Source organism: Anomaloglossus baeobatrachus, chromosome 5, assembly GCF_048569485.1.
Source record: "Anomaloglossus baeobatrachus isolate aAnoBae1 chromosome 5, aAnoBae1.hap1, whole genome shotgun sequence".
NCBI classification, from domain to species: Eukaryota; Metazoa; Chordata; class Amphibia; order Anura; family Aromobatidae; genus Anomaloglossus; species Anomaloglossus baeobatrachus.
In genome coordinates this window covers 556,990,637-557,011,532 of record NC_134357.1, presented here as the reverse complement: position 1 = coordinate 557,011,532, position 20,896 = coordinate 556,990,637, and the positions used below count along the sequence as shown (strand labels likewise).

General features: G+C 51.0%; 1 long non-coding RNA gene across 1 annotated transcript in view; it reads left to right on the top strand.

Annotated features, from left to right (window-relative positions):
• The window catches only part of LOC142312313 (uncharacterized), a 32,439-nt gene extending 12,016 nt beyond the window's left edge, over window positions 1-20,423 (top strand). The window contains exons 2-3 of the long non-coding RNA XR_012754356.1: window positions 12,318-12,467; window positions 19,908-20,423. This is a non-coding gene — a long non-coding RNA (uncharacterized LOC142312313). The remainder of the gene's footprint in view (window positions 1-12,317; window positions 12,468-19,907) is intronic.
• The last annotated feature ends 473 nt before the right edge of the window (window positions 20,424-20,896 follow it).

Here is a 20,896-nt window from a genome sequence, read left to right as displayed (position 1 = left end):
TGCGCTTCCATTTTAGTCCCCCTTGGTTAATTTCAGCAACCTTCTCTATGGGGATCCCGAGCGGCTCAGGAGCTCCTGAAGTTAGACTACTGCTCGGTGTTTGGCTTCTCTGCAGATTCCCTGTGGGGGGGCAGAGCCAGGTTTTCCTGCTCACTTTTTCAAACTTTGCGCTCTTTTACAGCCAGAGTGATGGCGCAGTAGTCTTTACTGAGGCAAAATGGCGACAAAAGTCTATATACAATTTTAAACGGTTTAAGGCACACTGCACCCAGGGTTGCTGGGCCTAGTTTGTATCCTGTTCGTGACGCCAATTTGCAGAGCGCAGCCACACCCCAGGCCCTTGGGATACTCGGTTCCGGGTGGTGGATAATGGGGATCACCGTCACAGGTGGCTGTGCCCGGTTCTGTTACCTGGGGGCGCTCGGTAACAGGGTTATTTTGTATGTCACTTGTGACGCCACTGGCGGGTTGCGGTAATAAGATGTGCCGCCGCTGCTGTGGTTTAAGGGACAGATGGTATAGCAGCAAGTGTGTTCGCACCCTCCGCCAGTAGGGGCTTAAGTCCCATGTAGGTGTGCTGCGCCTTGTGGTGCGCCAGTAATAAACACGACACAGTTCTTGCAGATTAACTGGTATTTATGTACTCACTGATGTTGCAAGTGCAGTTTGGTACGGCTGGTCAACCGACTTTCCTTTGTCCCGCTGCTGACGTGAGTCCCAGTTGAGCCCTCCGTGCACATGCAGAGCTGATGGTCCACTTGCCTGAAGCTGTCGGTGACCTGCGGCGCTCCGCCCCTTTTCTTTCCTGGCCCAGTATGACAGGCCTCGCGGTCCCTTGTGGGGTAGGCTACTTCTCTGTGCCCTCTCCCGGGTCCTATATATGAGGCTGTGTCCCTGAGCCTATGGGTGGTGTGGTACCCTGGAAGTCACCACACATGGCTGGATCAGCAGACCGCCTGCAGCTGTCGTCTACTCTGGGGTCCAGTACCCCCTCGTGCGTAGTGCCTGGGATCTGTCTACCTTCAGGCTACTACCTCCTAGTCGCCTTTTGGGGGTCTCCTCACAATCCTCACACCCCTCTCACTCTCTGGCTCCTTTCAACTGTCACTCCTTCAACTGTTGTTTTTCCTCTCTGCCAACTCTGCCTAGCAACACCTGTTGCTTCCCACAAGCCACACCCCTTTCCCAGGCTAACAGCTAAGGGATTGGTTCTCACATCTGACCACTGTTAACCCTCTACATGCTGCGCCCAGGTCTCAGGGAATGTGCCCCTACCTGTGTGTGAGGTGTGGGTTGTCAGCATAGGGTGTTCCAGAAAGCCTTAGGCTATGTGCGCACTGGGAAATGGAATTTTCTTGAGAAAATTCCGCATGCTCTCAAAGATTACCGCACCCGCGGAAAAAAACGCGACAAACCGCACCCGAAAACCGCATGCGGTTTGCCGCGGTTTGCTGCGGTTTCACCGCGGTATTGTTCGCGGTATTGCCGCGGTTTTGCCGCGTGCGGGTTGGGATGTGCTTTATTGCATTCAATGCAATAAAGCACATTGAAAAAAAAAAAAAGTCATTTAATTCTGAGATAGTAGATAGACAGAAGAATAGATAGAGGGATAGATAGATAGACAGACAGACAGAGGGATAGATAGATAGATAGATAGATAGATAGATAGATAGATAGATAGATAGATAGATAGAGGACAGATCGCTGCATTTCCCACGGTCGGCAGTGAGTTCACATTACCGGCCGTGGGAAATGACCAGTAATTACCTCTGCTGTCTGCTGCATTCATTCAGCGCTGTGTCTGTGACAGTCGCGGCTGGATGTAAGCAGCACAGGACCTGTGGATTACGCCGGAGCTGTGGATTACGTCGGAGCTTTGGTGTGGGAGGGGTTAATAAAATGGTGAACGAGGCTTGTTTGTTTTATTTAAAATAAAGGATTTTTCGGTGTCTGTGTTTTTCACTTTACTTACGGGTTGATCATGTCAGCTGTCTCATAGACGCTGCCATGATCAAGCCTGGAGTTAATGGCGGTGATCCACCACCATTAACCCCTTGTATTACCTTGCTGCCACTGCTACACGGCAGCAAGAAGAGCTGAGGACACTCCGGTGCTGCCGCATAATGCATGCGACAGTCCCGGGGCAGCTGCGGCTGATATTATCGGCTGCCGGAGGTGGGAGTGAGGCGGGGGACATTAACCCTGCCCCTCTCCCTCCCCAGCCTGAGAATACCGGGCCGCCGCTGTGTGCTTACCTCGGCTGGAAGGTAAATATGCAGCGGAGCCCATGTGCTTTGTTTTCTATATTTCCGTTTTCTTTCTATGTGTGTTCTATGTGTCTATGTCTGTGATGTCTGTGTGTCTGTGATCTGTGTGTGTGTTTACTCTCTGCACGGCTTCCTCTTCCTGTAATGACATCACTTCCCTGCAAAACCGCAGACAGGCGATGTACATTACCGGAGGCAAACCGCGAAATACCGCAGGGAATAACGCAGGAAAACGCAGTGAACCGCACAGAATTTGCTGCCTGCATTATTCCCTGCGGGATTTCATGATTAACATTGGAGTCAATGGAGTGAAATCCCGCAGCGATGTGCGGAAAAGAAGTGACATGCACTTGTTTTTGCTGCGGGATTCCCGCAGCAAAACATGCAGCTGTCAAATTCCGCCCAGTGCGCACAGGATTTTTTTTCTCCATAGGATTTGCTGGTGATTCACTGCAGAGATGTTATGAACATTTTCTGCAGCGAAACATGCAGCAAATCCGCGGAAAATCCGCGGCAAAATCCGGTAAGTGCGCACATAGCCTAAGGATCCTGCAGATCACTGGGGTAGCATATCCCAGGGTGCTGCAAATGCACCGACACGACACCTGCGGGGCTTGACATGACTAATACGCTTATCTGGCTTTATGGTGTATTTTACATTTTTTTGGAGTTAAGGGAGAGTTTTTTGAGCTGATTTGCTATCTGTCACTATCAGTACGGACCTAGTCACTCTATTGCCAGGACATTGTACACATCTGTTTACCTTTGGTGTTTTGTCCCTGTGTAAAGTATACAGCAATTAAGGGCTGTGAAAATACATTATTATTTGGTCAGGTTAATAGAGGACTGGGACCTGAGCTATATCTTTCAAGGTGACAGCTTTTTACTGTTATGCATGAACATTAGCAAGTAGTCTCTGTTTAAGAGACTGAATAACCCCACTCCATAAGAATTGATATCTGTCACTATTTGTCACGCTCCCCGGCTCCTCTGCCATGCTCCCCGGCTCCCCTGCCTTGCTTACCGGCTCCCCTGCCACGCTTCCCCGCTCTCAGGTCGCGCTCCGCCGCTCCCGTGCCAGGCTTCCCGGTCCCCCGCTCCACAGCCTTCCTGCTCCATCGCCTGCGGTCCCCAGGCAGCCCGGTCCCCGCTCCCGGCGCCCGTCGGCAACTCGGCCCCAGCCTGGCTCTCCTGCCTCCTGTTCACCGCTCCCTACTCTGGCTTCTGGCACCCGGGCCTCGCGCATGCGCATTAGGGCGCGCGCGCGGTCATTGACCCTCTCTTAAAGGGCCAGTGTCCTCCAACAGGATATTGAAGAATCAGGTACAGGGTATATAGGGGGATCCTTTCCAAGTGGGCGGGGCCTGTTCTTCGTGTTTTGCTAAGCTAGGAGTCAGGTCTCCTTGTGTCTTGCGGTATACTTACCTATCTCTCTCCTAGAGCCGCTCCTGCCTCGCCATCCGGTCCTGACGATTCCCGAACCCCGAACGGTGACTGTCCGCCATCCCGTCAGTCCATACCATCTCTGATCCCTGTGGTGACCCGTCTTCTCGCTCCGTCGGTTCCGGACTCTGCCTGACAACATCTCGGCCTCTGAACCTGAGCTCCGTCACCCGGACTACCTTCGGTGACTCCGTGGTCCCAGGGACTTCTACACTCCACTCCTTTGAACGGACTGTCCTGCTACCTGTAGTGCTCCGGCTACCGGACCCCTTGCCTTCAGTGAGGTGTTCGGCCCAGTGGATCCACCTCCTGGGTCTGCCCGTCCACCTGGCCCTAACAGTATTGTATGTGGTTGTTGTTTTCTATGTTGGTAGGGTGATCCAGGGGCGCCCAGATAAGTTAGGGTGTCATACCCTCCGTTGGTAGGCAGGGGCTACAACAGGGAATCAATTGGGAAATGATGATCCAATATTAATTGGCATGTACCCTACTGCCCCAGCTTCAGAAAATTTACGGCTACCCCACATCACATTGTTTCCCAACTATTATTTTTTGGTATTTATCTGTTTACTCGGGCGATTTTAATTGAACTAATAAAGAAATGTTTTATAGGGATATGTTAGGAACTATTGTTAATTGGCTTTCAAACTATTCCAAGATTATTGGCTTTATGAACCCATGTAATATACAGAAGACTAAGTGGAAAAAATGTAAAAAAAAAAACCACATTCAAGGTTAAAAAACAAAAAAGCCAAATCTAAACCCCCATCCATGTAGAGATTTTCCTCTCTTATTTAGTGGTGGTGATGGAGTTGTGACGCCCCCATGTCAGCAGCCGGCACTGCTCGGGTCCGGGCCTTCAGGGGTGGTGGCTCGAGGATCTCCGGACCCAGGGGTCTCGCGGACACGCCGAATAATGGGGGGGACGTAGATGTACAGGGCACCCAGGGGAGATGTTGTGCAGCAAGTTGTTAACCCCTCCGTGGGTAGGGATGGTGGCCCTGGGACCCAGTGGTTCAGTGCAGGGGGATGGCGACCGCAGGGATGCTGGAGTACTCACGATTAGGAACACACACACAAGTCTCTGGTAAATCAAGATGGTGGTGGCCGGTGCCGCGGCCGATTGCGTTCGGGATCCCCCACCCGGCTGGTGGTCTATCCTGTTCCTGCACCTTTTTCTGTTCAGTGGACTTCCCCGGTATGAAACTCGGGAGTCCGCTCCCACCTGGATGTGGCCTAAGGAGCCGTGCCCGCAGACGCTGGCCCGTGGGATCTCTGGGCTTTGGCAGTGACCGCTTACCCTATTCAGTGGGCTGTTGTCTTCTATGAGGGACTTTGGGTGGGACAGGACCTCTAGTCCCGGCCTCAATCGGTTAATTAACCAGTTTCAGTAGGTTCTGGTCCTGGCTTCAGGGTCCGAGTACCCCCCTTTGTGCACGGTTTCCGGTCGGGTCCCCGGTATAGGTACCGGTGGTCTACAACCCTGTCCTGGTCCACCTCGGTTCTGCCGAGCCGTCTTCCCGTCTCCTGCTGACGGAGACCACCGTCTGCCTCATAGCCAGGGCACCAGGACTCTAACCCTGGCACCGTTCAACTTGGACTTGACTGCTGGAGCTACACTTAGCTCCAGCCCACACTCCTCTCCAAACTGAACTACAGCTTAAACTGTCTGTTTTCCCGCCCCGGGCTGTCTAGACTCCTAGGTGGACGTCTTCCAACCGCCTAGTTCCGCCCCCTGGTGTGTCTGTCTGTCCCTGAGGGGGGTGACTAGGTTTTCTGGTCGGCTGTGTGTTTCCTTGTGAGGGAAAGGTGTAGTGCAGGGACCTACCTGTGACTACCTGGCCCTGCCAGGGCATCACACTCCCCCTTGGTTAAACACAGACCGTCCGCGGGCTGTCCGACCACCACCGGTTTATTTTTGTTTAACTGGAAAAAATAAAAGAAAAAAACAGGTACAAGCATATTAACATATTTACATTTCAAGAATATTTTTGGATTTCTTCCCTTACGGGAGGCATGTTACTTAAACATTAACGTTGCCCATGTAAACACTGGGACTGGAGGGACCGGGTCCTTCTCACTTCACCCTCCCAAAACAACCTAGCCCTGATGCCACCTCTAAAACACAGGTTGGCACCCCTTGCCCAAGTCCAGGGTAGGTCCGGGTGTTGCCCAAACGGGCCGGGTAAAAAGTTCCTTACCCGGCAGTCCTTTGAAGGGCCCCACGTCCAGGGGACCCCTGACCCGGAGGTTGGTCACCGGTTTTGCTGGTGACCGGGCCTCGGCCGACTCCACCGCAGGCCCATCCTCCAATCAGCCTCTCCAGAGACTGCGGCTTGGTGAGAAGGTCGGTCAACTGTAACATTTAAACTCCGCTGCCGGAACAGCCTCCTCTTGCAGCTTTCCCACAGACCACCACCGGACAACACGAGTTCCCAATGACACCTTTACTCAGAGGCGGCACTGTCCAAAAGACTCCGTCTTCAGCTGCCGGCGGTGCGGGTACGACTGCTCCTCCGGACCAGGCTCCATCCTCCACCTAGGGCTCCGACCCCAGATGGCTTCTTCACTTGGAACTTGCAGGGGTGAAGACGTTCAACAAGAACGTGGCGCTGTATTATTTAACTTTTTAACTACCCTGCCACAATCCACCTGCCGGGCAGATGGCCTCCTCCGAAACATGAGGACGTTCAACAAGGGTGACAAGCATTTTAACAGCAATTTTAACTTTAAACTTTAAAACTTGTGGCGCGTCCCGGCCCCTTCAAGGCCGGGCATTCCCGGGGCACGCACTGGCAAAGTGCCCAGGCAGCTCAAAATGGTGGCAATTTGGTACTACCACACCCCCGACGGCAGACGGGGCCTCATCCTCGGAGGTGGACTCTGCTTCAGCCTCGTACACCTCCAATGCACGGTATGTGCGGTTCGAGAAAGCCATTCGGTATCCATTCCCGCCGCATCGCAGGTTATACGCGGCTACTGAGGCGTCAACACCGGGGCTTCTCTCATCCATCTCCTCCGATTCTGAGCTGGCGGCTAAGGGGTCTCCCAGGCCAGGCACCATTCCCGTTGCGGCTGGAGCCGACATCCTTCCTGTGGCAGGCGGGTCAGTGCCAGCTGCTACGCGGGGAGTCACTACCGGAGCCCAGGGGTCCACCACTGCAGCTTCCTCACCACCCGCTTCGTTCACAGGCGCCGCCGCTCCAGCGGTCGGCGCGGCTCCAGCATCAGGTCTTTTGCTGGCACTCTTCTTTTAGGCCAGTAAGTTTCGTTTTGCGACTTTCGGCCTCGCTTTCCGGCCGCAGTCCCAGGGGGCGGGGCTTCGGCTTTCGCGCCCTTTTCGCGAGGAAGAAGCTGGGCTGTATTTTTTCGGGCCAAAATGGCGACTTCGGAAAATTTGGCAACGGATCACCGCTGACTGTCCAATACAAGGCGCACTTCCACAAGGTAAGTGGATTGGTAAGTATCCTGTTCGTGACGCCAAGTTTCAGGGTGTGCTGCCCCCGTGCCAGCAGCTGGCGCTGCTCGGGTCCAGGCCTTCAGGGGTGGTGGCTCGAGGATCTCCGGACCCGGGGGTCTCCTGGACACGCCGAATAAATGGGGGGGACGTAGATGTACGGGCTAGGCCATAACGAGTTTGTGACGCCACCCACGGTGTGTAGTGAAGTGGGACACCACCGCTGCTGTTATGGGGCACCCGGGGGAGATGTTGTGCAGCAAGTTGTTAACCCCTCCGTGGGCAGGGATGGTGGCCCCGGGACCCAGTGGTTCAGTGAAGGGGGATGGCGACCGCAGGGGTGCTGGAGTACTCACGATTAGGAACACACACACAAGTCTCTGATAAATCAAGATGGTGGTGGCTGGTGCCGCGGCCGGTTGCGTTCGAGATCCCCCACCTGTCCCGGTCCACCTCGGTTCTGCCGAGCCGTCTTCCCGTCTCCTGCTGATGGAGACCACCGTCTGCCTCCTAGCCAGTGGAACTAGGGCTCCGACCCTGGCACCATTCAACTTGGACTTGACTGCTGGAGCTACACTTAGCTCCAGCCCACACTCCTCTCCAAACTGAACAATAGCTTAACCTGTCTGTTTTCCCTTCCCGGGCTATCTAGACTCCTAGGTGGGCGTCTTTCATCCGCCTGGTTCCGCCCCCCGGTGTGTCTGTCTGTACCTGAGGGGGGTGACTAGGTTTTCTGGTTGACTGTGTGTTTCCTTGTGAGGGAAAGGTGTAGTGCAGGGGCCTACCTGTGACTACCTGGCCCTGCCAGGGCGTTACAGAGTCAATTACGGACTCCGGACAAATCTGTTGATAGAGATGCAGTAGAGGATAAAGATGTCGTCCTCATCATGGAGCCGTTATTTCTCCTCTCACGTGTAATGAATTTGTGCTGCAGTTTGGCTGATGCCGATTCCAGTGTTGGTAAATGGGAAGAGAATTTGTGATATGGAAGATGAGTCTATGAGAAACGTATTCAGCTGCCGACTCCGAGGAGGAAACTGCTTGTTGTGTGTGTGGCCTAAATATATAGGATTTATTAGTAGATAGAAAAAGCTGTAAAATACTAATGAAACGCCCACGCCGGGGCTTGCAGGGCTCGCACGGTCACCGGGCCGGTGGTATTCGGGGTCAGGCTGTGAGTGGCCCGACCCGGCTTCCGTGACACCCGGCGGGTTTCAATAAAAGGAAAGTCCGACAGTCAATCCGGTGTTACAAGTGGGATGGAAGGAGGGTAACGGGGTTCCTGGAGAGCTTGCCATCACTCTCCCCCAGGAAATGGTACGGGACGGGGACGGGGGATGCTTGCAGCGCCACCCGTGGTTTGCGGCCAGGTGTTCAGCCGCCGCTGCACCGTCTCTCTCCGGGGCAGGTGTTACGGGCAGCCGGATGGAATCGCTCCCCACGGGTGGAGCGGGGTGGCCCCGGGAGGTTTATGAGACCCAGGCCAACAGTCCTCAGGGACACTGGGGGCACAGGGCGGCGGCATTACTCACAGCAGTCACGGAGTGCGGTTCCAGTTGTTCTTTATTTAAAGTCCATTCCACATCGCACCCGGGTGCTGGTCCTCGCCACCTGTAGCCTTTGGTCGGTCCCAGGCAGGTAGGAGGAAGGGACCGGTGGAGTGATCTGGGGGTCCCTCTCTCTTTCGGTGCGATAATGCTATCCCCGTGGCATGGAGCATCTTGGGGACCCGCCGCCATTCTGTCTGTCTCTCTTCCAGTAGCGGACACACACCAACCGCCACCGGGTACAACTTTCTCCAGGGATCCCCAGTCCTCAGCTCCATGCCCTTCCTCTAGGTCAGGGGTGGGGAACCTCTAGCCCGCGGGCCGCATGTGGCCCGCCATGACCTTTTATGCAGCCCCCGGGCAGATTCCCGGGAGAGGCAGTGCTTGTGCTATCACCGCAGATTTGCAGGCCACTGACCCTTTAAATGTGATCAGGACTTACTTTGTGGGCGGGTCCCACAGCAACCTCACAGCTTCCAGCAGTGTGTGCCCGCCCCCTGCCCTCTGCAGCTGAGTGCCCGCCCCCTGCCCTCCGGAGCTGAGTGCCCACCCCCTGCCCTCCGGAGCTGAGTGCCCGCCCCCTGCCCTCTGGAGCTGAGTGCCCGCCCCCTGCCCTCCAGAGCTGTGTGCCCGCCCCCTGCCCTCTGGAGCTGTGTGCCCGCTGTGTGCCCGCCCCCTGCCCTCCGGAGCTGTGTGCCCGCCCCCTGCCCTCCGGAGCTGAGTGCCCACCCCCTGCCCTCCGGAGCTGAGTGCCCGCCCCCTGCCCTCCGGAGCTCTGTGCCCACCTTTTCCTTCTGATGCTGTGTGTCCGGCGCCTGCACTCCGATGCTGTGAGTGTGATGCTGCTGTAAGTCCAGCGCTGGCCCTCTCCTGCTATGTGCCCTGTCCAGTGCTTTGTGGCTCCCCACCCCAGGTCTGTAAACCCTCTCCCCCAGAGTTGCATGAAACCCTCAGCGCAGTGTGCCCCCCAATGCCCTTTGTGCACCCCCCCATCCTGTTTGCAGTCCCCCAGTCCTATGTGCAGACCATCACCCAGTCCTTAGTGCACCCCCCTGTGTGCAGCCCCCCAGTCCTTTGTGCAGCCCATCCCCCAGTCCTTTGTGCAGCCCATCCCCCAGTCCTGTGTGCAGCCCATCCCCCAGTCCTGTGTGCAGCATATCCCCCAGTCCTGTGTGTAGCCTATCCCCCAGTCCTGTGTGCAGCCTATCCCCCAGTCCTGTGTGCAGCCTATCCCCCAGTCCTATGTGCAGCCGATCCCCCAGTCCTGTGTGCATCCGATCCCCCAGTCCTGTGTGAAGCCGATCCCCCAGTCCTGTGTGCAGCCCCCCCGTGATGTCTGTGCCTCCCTCTAGTGATGTCTTTGCCCCAGCCCCTCTTGTGATGTGCATGCCCCCAGCCCTTCTTATGATGTGCATGCCCCCAGCCCCTCTTATGATGTGCATGCCCCCAGCCCCTCTTGTGATGTGCATGTCCCCAGCCCCTCTTGTGATGTGCATGCCCCCAGCGTCTCCAGTGATGTGTATGCCCCATGCGTCTCATGTGACTTACACATTGGAGATGCTGGGGGCATATGCATCAGATTGGAGATGCTGTAGGCATTTTCATGTCCCCAGCCCCTTGTGTAATGTATGTGCCCCCAGTGTCACCTGTGATGTATATACAGTAGTCTCAGCGTCTCCTATGTGATGTATATACAGCAGTTCCAGCGTCTCCTCTGCGTTATATGTACCTTCAGCGTCTCCTGTGATGTATATACAGCGTCTATTATGTGATGTATATGATTTACCAATCTTATCACAAAGAGTTGACTATGCTCCAGACGGAGACAAACATGAAAAACCAGTTGCGAGAAGAAACATGATTAGTATCACCGAACATCACAGCCACACCAAAGAAAACCGCTCCGGCCAGCATAGTAGGGGTGAATTAATTAATTGTTTCACCAAATATAGCAGGGTCATTGATAATTATGTGCGGCCCCCGAAGGTTGGTAGAAATTTCCAAATGGCCCCCGGCAGTAAAAAGGTTCCCCACCCCTGCTCTAGGTGTTATCAGCCCTGGTCTCGTGGCATCTCCTCAGCAGGGAGCTGTCCTGTGTAAGTCTGCACTCTGCTACAGCCTCTGATGTTCTGACAAACGTTCTGTGTGTTCTGCACTAAACTCACTCCTATTCAGGTCCCCCTCCCCTTGGTTGTCATGGGGACCTGCCTGTGTCCAGCCACCTGCTCATTAACGAGACAGGATGAGTCATGGACTCAAAACTTCATGCTGCAAAAGCTATTAACTCCTTCCTGCCAGTGTGATGTAAGTGTGTGTTGTGGGGAAAAATGGGGTAACATTTAATACCCTGTAACGACCCGTTTACAGGGCCGTTACACTCCCCCAGACTAAAAACGCAACACTCCGGGGTTGCGACAACAAACAACACCGCAAAAAATAACAACTTTTCATAGATAAACAAATTAACACATCCCTTTTACTGGGACCCAATAAAGGATAGGAAGAGGCAGGAGGAAAAAGAAGAAGAAAGAGAAGAAAAGCATGGAAAAAGAAACATTTGCATATGTCAAAACATTTAAACTTTCGGGAACAGGCCTCCTTACGATGCTCCAGGGCCCTCCAGGTACCCAGGTTTAGGGAGTAAACTCGGTAGTCCAAATCCCGGTACGGGCTGCAGTGCCGGGCTCACCCCTCCGGCCACCACTCGCCAAAGCTCGCACCCGGGCAGTCCATATCATCTCCCCATCTTCTCCTGGGCCTGGAGAGGCAGGGTTCCTGGCTTCTAGCAAGTGTCCAACAAAGGGGCGGGCACGGATTTTCGCGCCCCGCTGCAGCCCCACCCACAAAGGGCGGGCAAGTCCAGTCCTTGTTGGTACGCATGGCGCCCATCCCATTCTCAATGGACGCCATTGTACAGTCCAAGTCCAATTGTCTCATACCCGCAGCCACGGGCACCAAAATAAATGTTAGACAATTCAATTTTGCAGATGGTAAACACAAGGCACGCGTCACCCGGCGTTACCGGGTCTTGTGCGGACCCTGCTCGCAGTGCCAAGTTGAAACGGCCACGCCGGGGCTTGCAGGGCTCGCACGGTCACTGGGCCGGTGGTATGAGTCATGGACTCAAAACTTCATGCTGCAAAAGCTATTAACTCCTTCCTGCCAGTGTGATGTAAGTGTGTGTTGTGGGGACTCTTCTTCCTCCTGCCCGGGAAAAATGGGGTAACATTTAATACCCTGTAATGACCCGTTTACAGGGGCGTTACACTAACAATAGTAGTACATAACGAACCCCCATTACTCCTGTGCCCCCGCTGCTGGGGTCCCTGCCAGTCTCTGGATTTCCTGTCAGTTTAGTCAGTGATAACAAACATGATCTCTGCAGTCAATCAGTGGCTGAAGCTTTGACCGAAATAACCAGTGATTGGTAGCGGAGGAGACATCTTAGTCAGCAATTCAGTGTATGTTCTAGTCTATAAGAGACAAGAGAATACAACTTCTATATGTTCTGTCTCCTCATATGTTTCCCCTTATTCTCTCCAGTAATTGTATTATTACAGCAGATTCTTTATGATGGTACATCGTCATCTTCTCCCCATTCAGGTCCCTACAATATCGAATCCTCTCAGTGGATATCTTCTATAGAAGAGAATTCTCCTGATTGCCCCGTGAAATATGGATATGGACAGGGACAAGATGGTGGAGAGGATATTACACCTCACCCTAGAGATCCTCTTCCAACTTACTAGAGAGGTGAGAGATTCTGATGACGTCACATTACACCATTCTTATCTATGGGAATAACAGATGGACAGAACTGAAGAGGTGAGGACTCTGGAAATGTCTGTAGTGAGATTTATTACTGTGTCTCTCTGGAAGTATGTTGCAGACATTTCAGTGCCAAATTCGCACCTACTGGTAGAAAACTGCACCAAAACAGCATCAAAACCATTTTTTTTGCCAGGAGATGCAGATTTGGTGCAGGAATATGGTGAATAATTTCAGCACCAAATCTGCCTCTCTTGGCAAAAAAACCCACGGTTTTCTGCCAGGAGATGAAGGTCTGTGAATTAAGTGAACTCACCGGAGGTGAGGTCACTCAGTTTAATGAGGTCACCTGAGGTCAATTCACTTGCAGTCACAGGTGGGGTACCGTGAGAACCTCCAGCTGTGACCGCAAATAAACTAAGTAACGTCACCACTCATCACTGCAGCTCAGTCAGTCTCTGCCTGAAGCCACAGCGTGCAGACGTGTTCTGTGCCTGTGCGTTGTGACTTCAGTATGTATGTAGCAGAGCTGGAATCGTCGTGGGATCTTGAGTGGATTATGTCGGGCCTGGGTGTGTGCAGTTAATAAAGAGGTGAAAGAGGGTGGGGTTTTTTTGTATTTTATTTTGAATAAAGGATCTTTTCAGTGTCAGTGTTTTTAATTTTGTTTTCAGTTACAGATTAGTAATGGGGGGATCTCATAGACACCTTCCGTTACTAAGGCTTGTGGCAGCTGTGAGCTGACATTAACCCCTTATTACCTTATATGGGGTACTTTTCTGGCTCATGCCTTTATAGTTGTGAAGTCTGCCTGGAGCCACGGACTCAGGATCAATGATACAGGTAAATAGAGGCAATTGTACACATAGCAGCAACTCAGACCCCGCAACCTTTTAACCCCTATACAGGGATTTGCAATTACGACAGGGCCCAGGTGATCGCTGCCCACGGAAGACTGCGGTCCTGAGAAGAGCAGTAGCCAGGCAGGGTCAAATTCAGAAGGTAGAACAGGGACAAAAATCGTAAGGCAGGAGAGTGGTCAGATATCAGGCTAAGGGTCAAAACCGGAACTAGCAGCGAAGTACAGAAAGGGCAGGCAGAAGAGTGGTCGGGCAAACAAGCTAAGGGTCAAAACCGGAGCTAGCAGCGAAGTACAGGAATGGCAGGCGGAAGAGTGGTCAGGTAGTCAAGCTAAAGTCAATACACAGGAATACAAACACATAGCAAGAAACCAGAGTCTAACAGGGAATTACAGAACTATATCTGGCACCTGCTAGCAGTAGGGAGAAAGCATAAGAGGGGTGTGGTGCCTTCCCATTGGCCCCCGCTGAAAGGTAGCTACTCCAGCCAGAAGGCACACACCACCACAGTCAATCAGTGGTACTGCAAGTCATAGTGATACCAGCCTAATAGATGAGCGGAGCCTGCGCCCAGCAAAGCCACTGACTGCTCCCCCATCTCCAGCACTGCCCACAGTGGTGACGTGGCGGTGGAGACGTGACAATAGTTATCTCTGGTGTTTCCTACTATGCTGCAATTACATTTTGCATACTTTATCTCTCTCCTTATGTCTCTCTTTGTGAAAGATCAGACTTTTTATTTATTTTTTGCTCTGTTGCAAACTTTACTGTTTTTTTCTTTTGAGACTACTGCCATCATGTGGACATTTTGAGAACACCGAGATTTCTCTTCCACTTTTGCTTGATTTTTTTTCTTTGGTGTCTTCTTGTTATTTTTGCAGTTGCCATCTCTGCATTTTGTTATTTTCCTTCTGTGGATTTTCTTTTTTATCCTCCCTTTGTCTCTCTCTGTGGATATCTTAAACACAATTGTTTCCTTTGGTTACATCCATTCAGTCTAAATTTCCTTGGCCCCACTCATTGTGTCTTGTAATTGTCTGATATTTGCTCATTATAAGTATTTTTCTAGCATATGTTCTGCAGATATAATATCAATAGATAACTTTCTATAAACAAATCACCATTCTCTGAACATTATTGTTTACCCTATCCAATTATATTTGCCTGGATATTTTTTTTCTGAACTCTATAGTTTTTTCATATCTATTTGCATGTGCCTGGATATTGTAATCATAAGATACATTGATAATTTTGGCTATATATTACTTTTTTGCTTTGACAAACTTGGATCTTCAGTTAGTGACCTCCTCTTTTAATTCATATGGTATTTTGTTTTTGTTTTTTTAAATATCTAAATAAAGATTTTCTTTTTAATTCAACACATACCGTTTTTTTTCGGACTATAAGACGCACCGGACCATAAGACGCACCCTGGTTTTAGAGGAGGAAAATAAAATTTTAAGCAAAAAATGTGGTCATGACACACTGTTATGGGGCGAGGATCTGCTGCTGACAGTATTATGGGGGTAGTGTCCCCAAATTCTCTAACTAAGATACCCCATGCTGGTAATGATCCTCCTGCCTTGTCCCTCATCCTGGTATAGCCCCCATCCTGCTATATACTGCCATCCTAATATGTGCTCCCATCCTGCTATATACCTCATCCTGGCATATGGCCCCTTCCTGCTATATACCCCATCCTGGTATATGGCCACATCCTGCTATATACCCCATTCTGGCATACGGCCGCATCCTGCTATATACTTCATCCTGGTGTATAGCCAAATCCTGTGGCACACAAAAAAATAAACGTTTATACAGCCGCTGACCTGTGTGGAGCCAGTCACCATTCCCTGCAGCATCGCAATGTCCTCTTGTCTGTGCCGGCCGCGGCTGTGTGTGTGTGCCAGCAGCCGTTGCTGCTCGGATCCGGACCCATATTGTGGCTCGAGGGATTCTACCTCACCTGGGGGTCGCGCAGACTAAAAGGGGCCGTATTTGTTCGGGGGTTGTTGAAAACTCTCTGTGACGCCACCCATGGTGTGTGGTGAGGTGTAGCACCACCGTTGCTGTTGCAGGACTCCCGGGGGCGATGGGCTGGCAGCTGGATGTTAACCCCTCCGTGGGTAGGGATAGATGCCCCTGGGCCCAATGTCTCTGTGCTGGGCATGGTAACGGCAGGGGCCGGCGCACCCGGTCAGGCCGGAGTTGTTACTCCCTGTTGAATAAATCACACAAGTCCTTTGGTAAACCAAGGTGGTGGTGGCCGGCTGCCGCGGTCGGGGGTGTATTTCTGGTCCCACACCCGGGCTGGTGGTCAATGTCCCCTTCCTCTGCACTTTGTGTTCTCTGTGATGGACTTCCCGGTGTGTAACGCAGAAGTCCACTCCCGGTCCTTTGGTTGGGAGCCGTGCCCGTCTGATGCTGACCCATGGGATCTACCAGGCCCTGGCAGATGCCCTATCCCTCTTGGTGGGTGGTTGTCTACTTTTCGGGACTTAGGTTGGGACAGGACCTAAAATCCTGCCCTCAATTGGTTAATTAGCTAGGCCGTTGGTTTCGGTCCTGGCTTCAGGGTCCAAGTACCCCCTTTGTGCACGGTTTCCGGGTCGGTTCTCCGGTGTCAGTACCAGCGGACTACAACCCTGCCCCAGTCCATCTCGAATCTCCGGCAGCCGTCTTCCCGTCTCCTCCTGACACTGACCACTGTCTGCCACCTAGCCAACACGCCGGGGCTCCAACCTCGACGCCTATCAACTTGAACTTCTCACTTCAACTGACTGAGCTTAACTGCGCTTAACTGAGCTTGTTTTCCCGCCCCGGGTTCTCCAGACCCCTAGGTGAGCGTTCTCCTTCCTCCTGGTCCCGCCCACTGGTGTGTCTGTCCTACCCTGAGGGGGGGTGACTAGGATTTTGTTGGCTGGTTTAACCCTGTATGGGAGAAGTGTTTTCCGGGGGCCTGTCTGTGTGACTACCTGGTTTTGCCAGGGCGTCACATGTGGACACGTGCGCACAGCGATGACGTCATCGCTCTGCTTACCGCTAGTCTCCACACACAGCCGCGGCCAGCAGACAGGAGGACATCGCGATGCTGCAGAGATCATGGCCACTGAGTATACTGATTCACTGCACCCCACGCTGATGATGATGATGCTCAGGGAGCAGTGAATACAGCCACAAATGATCACTCCAGGCTGTAGTTGCCAGGGGTGATCATGCGGGTCGGCTGTTTAGTATGCGCACATCCGCCCTCCATCATCCTGCCCACCTCTCAGCGCCGGCTTCAGCGCTGAGAGATGATGGGCGGGCATATGAAATGAGCGGGTACACGTGGTCACAGCAGGCGCTGCTACAGCCTGCTCATGCCTCCGATGACCCGCTCCATCGCAGCACCCTCATTCCTTGCCGCCATGTCCTACATTCAGACTATAAGAGGCACCCCCTCACTTTCCCCCAACATTTGTGGGGAAAAAAGTGCACCTAATAGGCCGAAAAATATGGTATCTCCTTGGCTCATATACTCGTGTCTACTTTAGGTTGAATTACTTGTGAGTAGACCCACTATCTATTTTGGCCTGTTATAGGATTCTCTTATTATCTCGATTGCCACTGCACCAGGGCAATCAGGAAGAGCCAGGTAAAGTTCCGAAATTGTCGCATTATTATTATTATTATTTATTTATAGAGCACTATTGATTCCATTGTGCTGTACATGAGAAGGGGTTACTTACAGAATACATATACAAATTAAAATAGACAGACTGCTATGACAATTCTGGACAGCTGCACGCTGCTATTTTTAGGCTGAAGGGAGCCCAATAACCATGGTCCTCCCCAGTCTGAGAATACCAGCTCTCCGCTGTCAGCTTTATCATAGCTGGGTATCAAAACTGAGGGGGACCGCATGTTGATTTTAAAATGTATTTATTTCGCTAAAAAAAAAAGAAAAAAGCCGCATGCGGTTTCTCTTATTTTGATACACAGCCAATATAAGCGCACGGCTGGGAGCTGCAGCCTGTAGCTGTATGCTTTGTCTTTGCTGGGTATCACAATATAGGGGAACCCTTAGTCAATTATTTTTATTAATTTATTTTTACACCAACATAGACATGCACACAGCATCTGTAATTGCAAGCAGTCAGACACTCTGTCACACAGGCTGGGGGCACGGTCAGACTGCAACCAATCACAAACACCAGGAATGCCTGTGGGCGGTTGAAGCAGTGCATATGCATGAGGTTAATGAGCAGCCCCTGAAGTAGTGTTACAGCTGCATGGAGACTGGTAAGTATAGCGCACCTGCTTTATTCTTATTTTCTTTTTTTTTTTTCAGGCCCGGGATCAGTTACTAGATAACTAGCACAGATCCGGACTTTTACAGTCCAGGTCCGCCCATCACTATTCATGAGTATTGTACTTTCTTTTATTATGTACACCCCTTTTCACATGTAAATCTCAATGGAATAAATTGAGGAAGTGTCTCTATGGATGAACTTTTCAACAGCTGACATGTGTGCCTGCATGTTACGAGTGGAATCGCATTCCACCCATAACATTAACCCCTTAGATCTCACTGCCAAAGTCTGGCAGCGAGATCTATATGCGCGCGGCCATGTTTTTTACTTACCGCCGCCCCCACCGGAAGTCACGTGAGTGATCACGTGACGTTCGGTGGTTACCATCGTAGCACAGGGTCATGTGATGACGCCTGCAGCTACGAAGTTTCACTTTCGTTTTTCCTCGGCCGGGAGCAGAGGGAAAAAGAAAGTGACTATTTCTGCTGTTTACGACTGTATAGCTGTGATCAACAGATAGCGATCAGCGATCGGATTGCTGATTGCTATAGCCCCCTAGGGGGACTAGTAAAATAAAATAAAAAAAGTAAAAAAAAGGTTTAAAAAATAAAAAAAAAAAAAAACCTAAAAGTTCAAATCCCCCCCCTTTCCCCTAAATGAAAATTAAAGGGTTAAAAAAATAAATAAATATACACATATTTGGTATCGCCGCGTTCAGAAATGCCCGATCTATCAAAATCTAAAATCAATTAATCTGATTGGTAAACGGCGTAGTGGCAAAAAATTCCAAACGCCAAAATTACGTTTTTTGGTCGCCGCAAGTTTTACGCAAAATGCAATAACAGGCGATCAAAACGTAGCATTTGCGCAAAAATTCTACCATTAGAAACACCAGCTCGAGACGCAAAAAATAAGCCGTCACTGAGCCATAGATCCCAAAAAATGAGAACTCTACGGGTTTTGGAAAATGGCGCAAAACGTACGCCACTTTTATTGGACAAGCTTGTGAATTTTCTTTAACCCCTTAGATACAAGTAAACCTATACATGTTTGGTGTCTACAAACTCGCACCGACCTCAGGCATCATACCCACACATCAGTTTTACCATATAGTGAACACCGTGAATAAAACATCCCAAAAACTATTGTGCCATCACACTACTTTTTTTCAATTTTTCCACACTTGGAATTTTTTTGCTGCTTTCCAGTACACGATATGGTAAAAATTATGGTTTCATTTAAAAGTACAACTTGTCCCACAAAAAACAAGCCCTAATATGGCAAGATTGACAGAAAAATAAAAAAGTTACGGCTCTCGGAATAAGGGGAGCAAAAAACAAAAACGGAAAGTGCTGAAGGGGTTAAGAGCTAGTCACAGGAAATGGTTTTCACTTCACAGGTGTGCCCTGTCAGGTTTAATAAGTGGGATTTATTGCCTTATAAATGGGGTTGGAACCATCAGTTGTGTTGTGCAGAAGTGTGGTGGATACACAGCTGGTAGTCCTACTGAATAGACTGTTAGAATTTGTATTATAGCAAGAAAAAAGCAGCTAAGTAAAGAAAAACGAGTGGCCATCATTGCTTTAAGAAATGAAGGTCAGTAAGTCCGAAAAATTGGGAAAACTTTGAAAGTGTCCCCAAATGCAGTGGCAAAAACCATCAAACGCTACAAAGAAACTGGCTCACACGAGGACCGCCCCAGAAAAGGAAGACCAAGAGTCACCTCTGCTGCGGCGGATAAGTTTATCTGAGTCACCAGCCTCAGAAATCGCAGGTTAACAGCAGCTCAGATTAGAGACCAGGTCAATGCCACACAGAGTTCTAGCAGCAGACACATCTCTAGAACAACTGTTAAGAGGAGACTTTGTGCAGCAGGCCTTCATGGTAAAATAGCTGCTAGGAAACCATTGCCAAGGACAGGCAACAAGCAGTAGAGACTTGTTTCGGCTAAAGAACACAAGGAATGGGCATTAGACCAATGGAAATCTGTGCTTTGGTCTGATGAGTTCAAATTTGAGATCTTTGGATCCAACCACCATGTCTTTGTGCGACGCAGAAAAGGTGAACGGATGGACTCTACATGCCTGGTTGCCACCGTGAAGCATGGGGGAGGAGGTGTGATGGTGTGGGGGTGCTTCGCTGGTGACACTGTTGGGGATTTATTCAAACTTGAAGGCATACTGAACCAGCATGGCTACCACAGCATCTTGCAGCGGCATGTTATTCCATCCGGTTTGCGTTTAATTGGACCATCATTTATTTTTCAACAGGACAATGACCCCAAACACACCTCCAGGCTGTGTAAGGGCTATTTGACTAAGAAGGAGAGTGATGAGGTGCTACGCCAGATGACTTGGCCTCCACAGTCACCAGACCTGAACCCAATCTAGATGGTTTGGGGTGAGCTGGAACACAGAGTGAAGGCAAAAGGGCCAACAAGTGCTAAGCATCTCTGGGAACTCCTTAAAGACCGTTGGAAGACCATTTCCGGTGACTACCTCTTGAAGCTCATCAAGAGAATGCCAAGAGAGTGCAAAGCAGTAATCAAAGCAAAAGATGGCTACCTTGAAGAACCTAAAATATAAGACATATTTGCAGTTGTTTCACACTTTTCTGTTAAGTATTTAATTCCACATGTGTTAATTTATAGTTTTGATGCCTTCAATGTGAATCTACAATTTTCAGAGTCATGAAAATAAAGAAAACTCTTTGAATGAGAAGGTATGTCCAAACCTTTGCTCTGTACTATACATCGCAGAAGGGGTAGGGGGCATATATACATCACAGGAGGGGCTAGGGTATATATACATCACAGGAGGGGCTGGGGGGCACATACATCACAGGAGGTGGTGGGGTATCCATACATCACTGGAGAGGCTGGGGCATATACATCACAAGAGATGCTGGGACGCATAAATAACAGACGCCGGGAGCATATACATTACAGGAGGGACTGAGGGCATATATACATCACAAGAGGGGATGGGGTATATACATTACAGAACACGCTGAGGGCATATATATATCACAGGAGAGGCTGGTGCATATACATTAGAGGAGACGTTGGGGTCACATACATCACAGGAGGGTCTGTGAGCATATACATCACTGGAGAGGCTGGGGCACATAAATTACGGGAGACGCTCGGGGCATATACATCACAGGAGGGGCTGGGGCACAGACATCACAGGGGGAAACACAGACATTTCTGCCAGGCACAGACAGCACTGGGTGGCACTGATAGCACTAAAGGGGCACG